This window comes from Lissotriton helveticus, chromosome 5_1 (genome assembly GCF_964261635.1).
Source record: "Lissotriton helveticus chromosome 5_1, aLisHel1.1, whole genome shotgun sequence".
Lineage (NCBI taxonomy): Eukaryota > Metazoa > Chordata > Amphibia > Caudata > Salamandridae > Lissotriton > Lissotriton helveticus.
Window position 1 is genome coordinate 2,101,185,169 of NC_136065.1, and position 9,695 is coordinate 2,101,194,863.

Genomic DNA, 9,695 nt, shown 5'->3' on the forward strand with positions numbered 1-9,695 from the left:
TTGGGGCCGGCAATCATTTGCAGGTTAAAGATAGTTTCAAATACTTGGGTATACAAATTGCCAAAACAGACGCAGAATTTCTGACAGGGAACCTCCAACTACACTTGAAGCGCTTAAGGAATGATGTTACCCACTGGAGAAAACTACCGATATGGGGAGAGCTGTGCTCTACAAGATGATATTACTACGCATATTATATGTGCTGCAATACACCCCCTGCCCAATACCCGATAAATTCTTTAAAGATGTGGACAGTGAATTAAGAATACGAATACGGGGGGGGGGCAAGAATTTTATTTCCCAAACTACAGAAAGGAGTTTACGAGGGCGGCCTGGCGGTCCCGGATCTACAAAAGTATTATTGGGCCTCTCACCTAATGGTCATCAATGACTGGATATACTTAGATAGGAACGACCCGGCTTACATAGTGGACAACTGGGCAATGGGGACCGGAGGGTATCTGGGTGCACTATATAATTGACGGAAGAAACGACTCCTGCTATCGCACACCCAGATAGTAGTTAATGTGTGGACAAAGGCAAATCGTTTCTTGGGCTCGGCTAATAGACTAACAGAACAGACTCCCCTGTGGGACAGCGACATGCTCCAGGATGTAGACAGCCTACAGGGCTTCGGCAAATGGAAACTAATAGATATAATGCGCCTGGGAGATGTATGGCAGAGACAACATGCTCATGTTCCCCGAATTAAACAAGCATTGGAAATGCAATAGGTCTCGGATTTATTTGAGTTAGAGCTAATGGCATTGTAAATGGCAATGTCTTTTAGCCATGTGTTATGGAGTGTATGCATGTGGTGTGTAATGGAATTATGTGGTTTGGATTGGAATTGTTCACCCTGCACACTCACAAACTGTTCACCTTGCACACTCACAAACTGTTCACCCTGCATGCTCACACAATGTTCACCCTGCACGGTCACACACTGCTCACCCTACACGCTCACACACTGCTCACCCTACACGCTCACAGACTGTTAACCCTGCACGCTCACACACTGCTCACCCTACACACTCACACACTTCACACTGTGCACTCGCAACTCTGCACTCGCACTCTGCACTCTGCCCACTCACTCTGCACTCTGCACTCACTACTATGCACTCACTACTATGCACTCACTACTCTGCACTCACTACTCTGCACTCTGCACTCAATACTCTGCACTCACTACTCTGCACTCACTACTCTGCACTCACTACTCTGTCCTCACTACTCTGCACTCACTACTCTGCACTCACTACTCTGCACTCACTACTCACTACTCTGCACTCACTACTCAGCCCTCACTACTCACTACTCTGCACTCACTACTCTGCACTCACTACTCTGCACTCACTACTCACTACTCTGCACTCACTACTCTGCACTCACTACTCTGCACTCACTACTCACTACTTTGCACTCACTACTCTGCACTCAAGACTCACTACTCTGCACTCACTAATCACTACTCTGCACTCACTACTCACTACTCTGCACTCACTACTCTGCACTCACTACTCTGCACTCACTACTCACTACTCTGCACTCACTACTCTGCACTCACTACTCTGCACTCACTACTGTGCACTCACTACTCACTACTCTGCACTCACTACTCAGCCCTCACTACTCACTACTCTGCACTCACTACTCTGCACTCACTACTCTGCACTCACTACTCACTACTCTGCACTCACTACTCTGCACTCACTACTCTGCACTCACTACTCACTACTTTGCACTCACTACTCTGCACTCAAGACTCACTACTCTGCACTCACTAATCACTACTCTGCACTCACTACTCACTACTCTGCACTCACTACTCTGCACTCACTACTCTGCACTCACTACTCACTACTCTGCACTCACTACTCTGCACTCACTACTCTGCACTCACTACTCACTACTCTGCACTCACTACTCTGCACTCATTACTCACTACTCTGCACTCACTATTCTGCACTCACTACTCACTACTCTGCACTCACTACTCTGCACTCACTACTCTGCACTCACTACTCACTACTCTGCACTCACTACTATGCACTCACTTCTCTGCACTAACTACTCACTACCCTGCACTCACTACTCTGCACTCACTACTCTGCACTCACTTCTCTGCACTCACTTCTCTGCACTCACTACTACTCTGCACTCACTACTCTGCACTCACTACTCACTACTCTGCACTCACTACTCTGCACTCACTACTCTGCACTCACTGCTCTGCACTCACTACTCTGCACTCACTACTCTGCACTCACTACTCACTACTCTGCACTCACTACTCTGCACTCACTACTCTGCACTCACTACTCTGCACTCACTACTCTGCACTCACTACTCACTACTCTGCACTCACTACTCACTACTCTGCACTCACTACTCTGCACTCACTACTCTGCACTCACTACTCTGCACTCACTACTCACTACTCTGCACTCACTACTCTGCACTCACTACTCTGCACTCACTACTCACTGCTCTGCACTCACTACTTACTACTCTGAACTCACTACTCTGCACTCACTACTCTGCACTCACTACTCACTACTCTGCACTCACTACTCTGCACTCACTACTCTGCACTCACTACTCACTACTCTGCACTCACTACTCTGCACTCACTACTCTGCACTCATTACTCACTACTCTGCACTCTACTCACTACTCTGCACTCACCACTCACTACTCACTACTCTGCACTCACTACTCACTACTCTGCACTCACTACTCTGCACTCACTACTCTGCACTCACTACTCACTACTCTACACTCACTACTCACTAATCTGCACTCACTACTCACTACTCTGCATTCACTACTCTGCACTCACTACTCACTACTCTGCACTCACTACTCTGCACTCACTACTCTGCACTCACTACTCTGCACTCACTACTCACTACTCTGCACTCACTACTATGCACTCACTACTCTGCACTCACTACTCTGCACTAACTACTCACTACCCTGCACTCACTACTCTGCACTCACTACTCTGCACTCACTACTCTGCACTCACTTCTCTGCACTCACTTCTCTGCACTCACTACTCTGCACTCACTACTCTGCACTCAATACTCACTACTCTGCACTCACTACTCTGCACTCATTACTCACTACTCTGCACTCACTGCTCTGCACTCACTACTCTGCACTCACTACTCTGCACTCACTACTCTGCACTCACTACTCTGCACTCACTACTCACCACTCACTACTCACCACTCACTACTCACTACTCTGCACTCACTACTCTGCACTCACTACTCTGCACTCACTACTCTGCACTCACTACTCACTACTCTGCACTCACTACTCTGCACTCACTACTCTGCACTCACCACTCACTACTCTGCACTCACTACTCACTACTCTGCAATCACTACTCACTACTCTGCACTCACTACTCTGCACTCACTACTCTGCACTCACTACTCTGCACTCACTACTCACTGCTCTGCACTCACTACTCACTACTCTGCACTCACTACTCACTACTCTGCACTCAATACTCACTACTCTGCACATACTACTCTGCACTCACTACTCTGCACTCACTACTCTGCACTCACTACTCACTACTCTGCACTCACTACTCACCACTCACTACTCTGCACTCACTACTCACTACTCTACACTCACTACTCACTACTCTGCACTCACTACTCACTACTCTGCACTCACTACTCACTACACTGCACTCACTACTCTGCACTCACTACTCTGCACTCACTACTCACTACTATGCACTCACTACTCACTACTCTGCACTCACTACTTTGCACTCACTACTCTGCACTCACTACTCACTACTCTGCACTCACTACTCTGCACTAACTACTCTGCACTCACTACTCACTACTCTGCACTCACCACTCTGCACTCACCACTCTGCACTCACCACTCACTACTCACTACTCTGCACTCACTACTCACTACTCTGCACTCACTACTCTGCACTCACTACTCTGCACTCACTACTCACTACTCTGCACTCACTACCCTGCACTCACTACTCACTACTCTGCACTCACTACTCTGCACTCACTACTCACTACTCTGCACTCAGTACTCACTACTCTGCACTCAGTACTCACTACTCTGCACTCACTACTCTGCACTCACTACTCTGCACTCACTACTCACTACTCTGCACTCACTACTCTGCACTCACTACTCTGCACTCACTACTCACTACTCTGCACTCACTACTCTGCACTCACTACTCTGCACTCACTACTCTGCATTCACTACTATGCGCTCACTACTCACTACTCTGCACTCACTACTCACTACTCTGCACTCACTACTCACTACTCTGCACTCACTACTCGGCACTCACTACTCGGCACTCACTACTCTGCACTCACTACTCTGCACTCACTACTCTGCACTCACTACTCACTACTGTGCACTCACTACTCACTACTCTGCACTCACTACTCACTACTGTGCACTCACTACTCTGCACTCACTACTCTGCACTCACTACTCTGCACTCACGACTCTGCACTCACGACTCTGCACTCACGACTCTGCACACACGACTCTGCACTCACTACTCACCACTCACTACTCTGCACTCACTACTCACCACTCTGCACTCACCACTCTGCACTCACCACTCTGCACTCACCACTCTGCACTCACCACTCTGCACTCACCACTCTGCACTTACGACTCTGCACTCACGACTCTGCACACATGACTCTGCACTCACTACTCACCACTCACTACTCTGCACTCACTACTCACCACTCTGCACTCACCACTCTGCACTCACCACTCTGCACTCACCACTCTGCACACACGACTCTGCACTCACTACTCACCACTCACTACTCTACACTCACTACTCACCACTCTGCACTCACCACTCTGCACTCACCACTCTGCACTCACCACTCTGCACTCACCACTCTGCACTCACTACTCTGCACTCACGACTCTGCACTCACGACTCTGCACTCATGACTGCACTCACTACTCTGCACTCACTACTCTGCACTCACTACTCTGCACTCACCACTCACTACTCTGCACTCACTACTCACTACTCTGCACTCACTACTCTGCACTCACTACTCTGCACTCACTACTCTGCACTCACTACTCACTACTCTGCACTCACTACTCTGCACTCACTACTCTGCACTCACTACTCTGCACTCACTACTCACTACTCTGCACTCACTACTTACTACTCTGCACTCACTACTCTGCGCTCACCACTCTACGTTCACCACTCTGCGTTCACCACTCTGCGCTCACTACTCACTACTCTGCACTCACTACTCTGCACTCACTACTCACTACTCTGCACTCACTACTCTGCACTAACTACTCTGCACTCACTACTCACTACTCTGCACTCACCACTCTGCACTCACCACTCTGCACTCACCACTCACTACTCACTACTCTGCACTCACTACTCACTACTCTGCACTCACTACTCTGCACTCACTACTCTGCACTCACTACTCACTACTCTGCACTCACTACCCTGCACTCACTACTCACTACTCTGCACTCACTACTCTGCACTCAATACTCACTACTCTGCACTCAGTACTCACTACTCTGCACTCAGTACTCACTACTCTGCACTCACTACTCACTACTCTGCACTCACTACTCACTACTCTACACTCACTACTCACTACTCTGCACTCACTACTCACTACTCTGCACTCACTACTCACTACACTGCACTCACTACTCTGCACTCACTACTCTGCACTCACTACTCACTACTATGCACTCACTACTCACTACTCTGCACTCACTACTTTGCACTCACTACTCTGCACTCACTACTCACTACTCTGCACTCACTACTCTGCACTAACTACTCTGCACTCACTACTCACTACTCTGCACTCACCACTCTGCACTCACCACTCTGCACTCACCACTCACTACTCACTACTCTGCACTCACTACTCACTACTCTGCACTCACTACTCTGCACTCACTACTCTGCACTCACTACTCACTACTCTGCACTCACTACCCTGCACTCACTACTCACTACTCTGCACTCACTACTCTGCACTCACTACTCACTACTCTGCACTCAGTACTCACTACTCTGCACTCAGTACTCACTACTCTGCACTCACTACTCTGCACTCACTACTCTGCACTCACTACTCACTACTCTGCACTCACTACTCTGCACTCACTACTCTGCACTCACTACTCACTACTCTGCACTCACTACTCTGCACTCACTACTCTGCACTCACTACTCTGCATTCACTACTATGCGCTCACTACTCACTACTCTGCACTCACTACTCACTACTCTGCACTCACTACTCACTACTCTGCACTCACTACTCGGCACTCACTACTCGGCACTCACTACTCTGCACTCACTACTCTGCACTCACTACTCTGCACTCACTACTCACTACTGTGCACTCACTACTCACTACTCTGCACTCACTACTCACTACTGTGCACTCACTACTCTGCACTCACTACTCTGCACTCACTACTCTGCACTCACGACTCTGCACTCACGACTCTGCACTCACGACTCTGCACACACGACTCTGCACTCACTACTCACCACTCACTACTCTGCACTCACTACTCACCACTCTGCACTCACCACTCTGCACTCACCACTCTGCACTCACCACTCTGCACTCACCACTCTGCACTCACCACTCTGCACTTACGACTCTGCACTCACGACTCTGCACACATGACTCTGCACTCACTACTCACCACTCACTACTCTGCACTCACTACTCACCACTCTGCACTCACCACTCTGCACTCACCACTCTGCACTCACCACTCTGCACACACGACTCTGCACTCACTACTCACCACTCACTACTCTACACTCACTACTCACCACTCTGCACTCACCACTCTGCACTCACCACTCTGCACTCACCACTCTGCACTCACTACTCTGCACTCACGACTCTGCACTCACGACTCTGCACTCATGACTGCACTCACTACTCTGCACTCACTACTCTGCACTCACTACTCTGCACTCACCACTCACTACTCTGCACTCACTACTCACTACTCTGCACTCACTACTCTGCACTCACTACTCTGCACTCACTACTCTGCACTCACTACTCACTACTCTGCACTCACTACTCTGCACTCACTACTCTGCACTCACTACTCTGCACTCACTACTCACTACTCTGCACTCACTACTTACTACTCTGCACTCACTACTCTGCGCTCACCACTCTACGTTCACCACTCTGCGTTCACCACTCTGCGCTCACTACTCACTACTCTGCACTCACTACTCTGCACTCACTACTCACTACTCTGCACTCACTACTCTGCACTAACTACTCTGCACTCACTACTCACTACTCTGCACTCACCACTCTGCACTCACCACTCTGCACTCACCACTCACTACTCACTACTCTGCACTCACTACTCACTACTCTGCACTCACTACTCTGCACTCACTACTCTGCACTCACTACTCACTACTCTGCACTCACTACCCTGCACTCACTACTCACTACTCTGCACTCACTACTCTGCACTCAATACTCACTACTCTGCACTCAGTACTCACTACTCTGCACTCAGTACTCACTACTCTGCACTCACTACTCACTACTCTGCACTCACTACTCACTACTCTGCACTCATTACTCTGCACTCACTACTCTCCACTCACTACTCTGCACTCACTACTCACTACTCTGCACTCACTACTCTGCACTCACTACTCTGCACTCACTACTCTGCATTCACTACTCTGCGCTCACTACTCACTACTCTGCACTCACTACTCACTACTCGGCACTCACTACTCTGCACTCACTACTTTGCACTCACTACTCACTACTCTGCACTCACTACTCACTACTATGCACTCCCTACTCACTACTGTGCACTCACTACTCACTACTCTGCACTCACTACTCACTACTGTGCACTCACTACTCTGCACTCACTACTCTGCACTCACGACTCTGCACTCACGACTCTGCACTCACGACTCTGCACTCACTACTCTGCACTCACTACTCAGCACTCACTACTCTGCACTCACTACTCACCACTCTGCACTCACCACTCTGCACTCACCACTCTGCACTCACCACTCTGCACTCACCACTCTGCACTCACTACTCTGCACTCACTACTCTGCACTCACTACTCACTACTCTGCACTCACTACTCTGCACTCACTACTCTGCACTCACTACTCTGCACTCACTACTCGGCACTCACCACTCGGCACTCACTACTCGGCACTTACTACTCGGCACTCACTACTCTGCACTCACTTTTTTTTTTTTTATATTTTTTATTTTTTTTAGCAGAGGTAATACATACAAGGACATGACCAAAAAGAAAAGAAAATACAAAGTCAAACAGAATTCTTTACATAAAGAAACAATGATGCAATTCAAATCCAATTGTCAATTGGTGACCATAACTTCCGACCAAAAGTCTGCTTTCTGAGTCCTTTCAGTTTGTAAACTGCTTTATCCATTCTGTAAACATTTAGTAATTTTCCCAACCATAACTCAAACTCTGCACTCACTACTCACTACTCTGCACTCACTACTCACTACTCGGCACTCACTACTCACTACTGTGCACTCACTACTCACTACTCTGCAGTCACTACTCACTACTGTGCACTCACTACTGTGCACTCACGACTCTGCACTCACGACTCTGCACTCACGACTCTGCACTCACTACTCCGCACTCACTACTCAGCTCTCACTACTCACCACTCACTACTCACCACTCACTACTCACCACTCACTACTCACCACTCTGCACTCACCACTCTGCACTCACCACTCTGCACTCACTACTCTGCACTCACTACTCTGCACTCACCACTAACTACTCTGCACTCACTACTCTGCACTCACTACTCTGCACTCACTACTCTGCACTCACTACTCACTACTCTGCACTCACTACTCTGCACTGACTACTCTGCGCTCACCACTCTGTGCTCATCACTCTGCGTTCACCACTCTGCGCTCACCACTCTGCGCTCACCACTCTGCACTCTGCACTCTCCACTCTCCACTCTGCACTCTCCACTCTGCACTCTCCACTCTGCACTCTCCACTCTGCACTCTGCACTCACTACTCTGCACTCACTACTCTGCACTCACTACTCACTACTCTGCACTCACTACTCACTACTCTGCACTCACTACTCACTACTCGGCACTCACTACTCTGCACTCACTACTTTGCACTCACTACTCTGCACTCACTACTCACTACTGTGCACTCCCTACTCACTACTGTGCACTCACTACTCACTACTCTGCACTCACTACTCACTACTGTGCACTCACTACTCTGCACTCACTACTCTGCACTCACGACTCTGCACTCACGACTCTGCACTCACGACTCTGCACTCACGACTCTGCACTCACTACTCTGCACTCACTACTCAGCACTCACTACTCTGCACTCACTACTCACCACTCTGCACTCACCACTCTGCACTCACCACTCTGCACTCACCACTCTGCACTCACCACTCTGCACTCACTACTCACTACTCTGCACTCACTACTCACTACTCTGCACTCACTACTCTGCACTCACTACTCTGCACTCACTACTCTGCACTCACTACTCGGCACTCACTACTCGGCACTCACTACTCGGCACTCACTACTCGG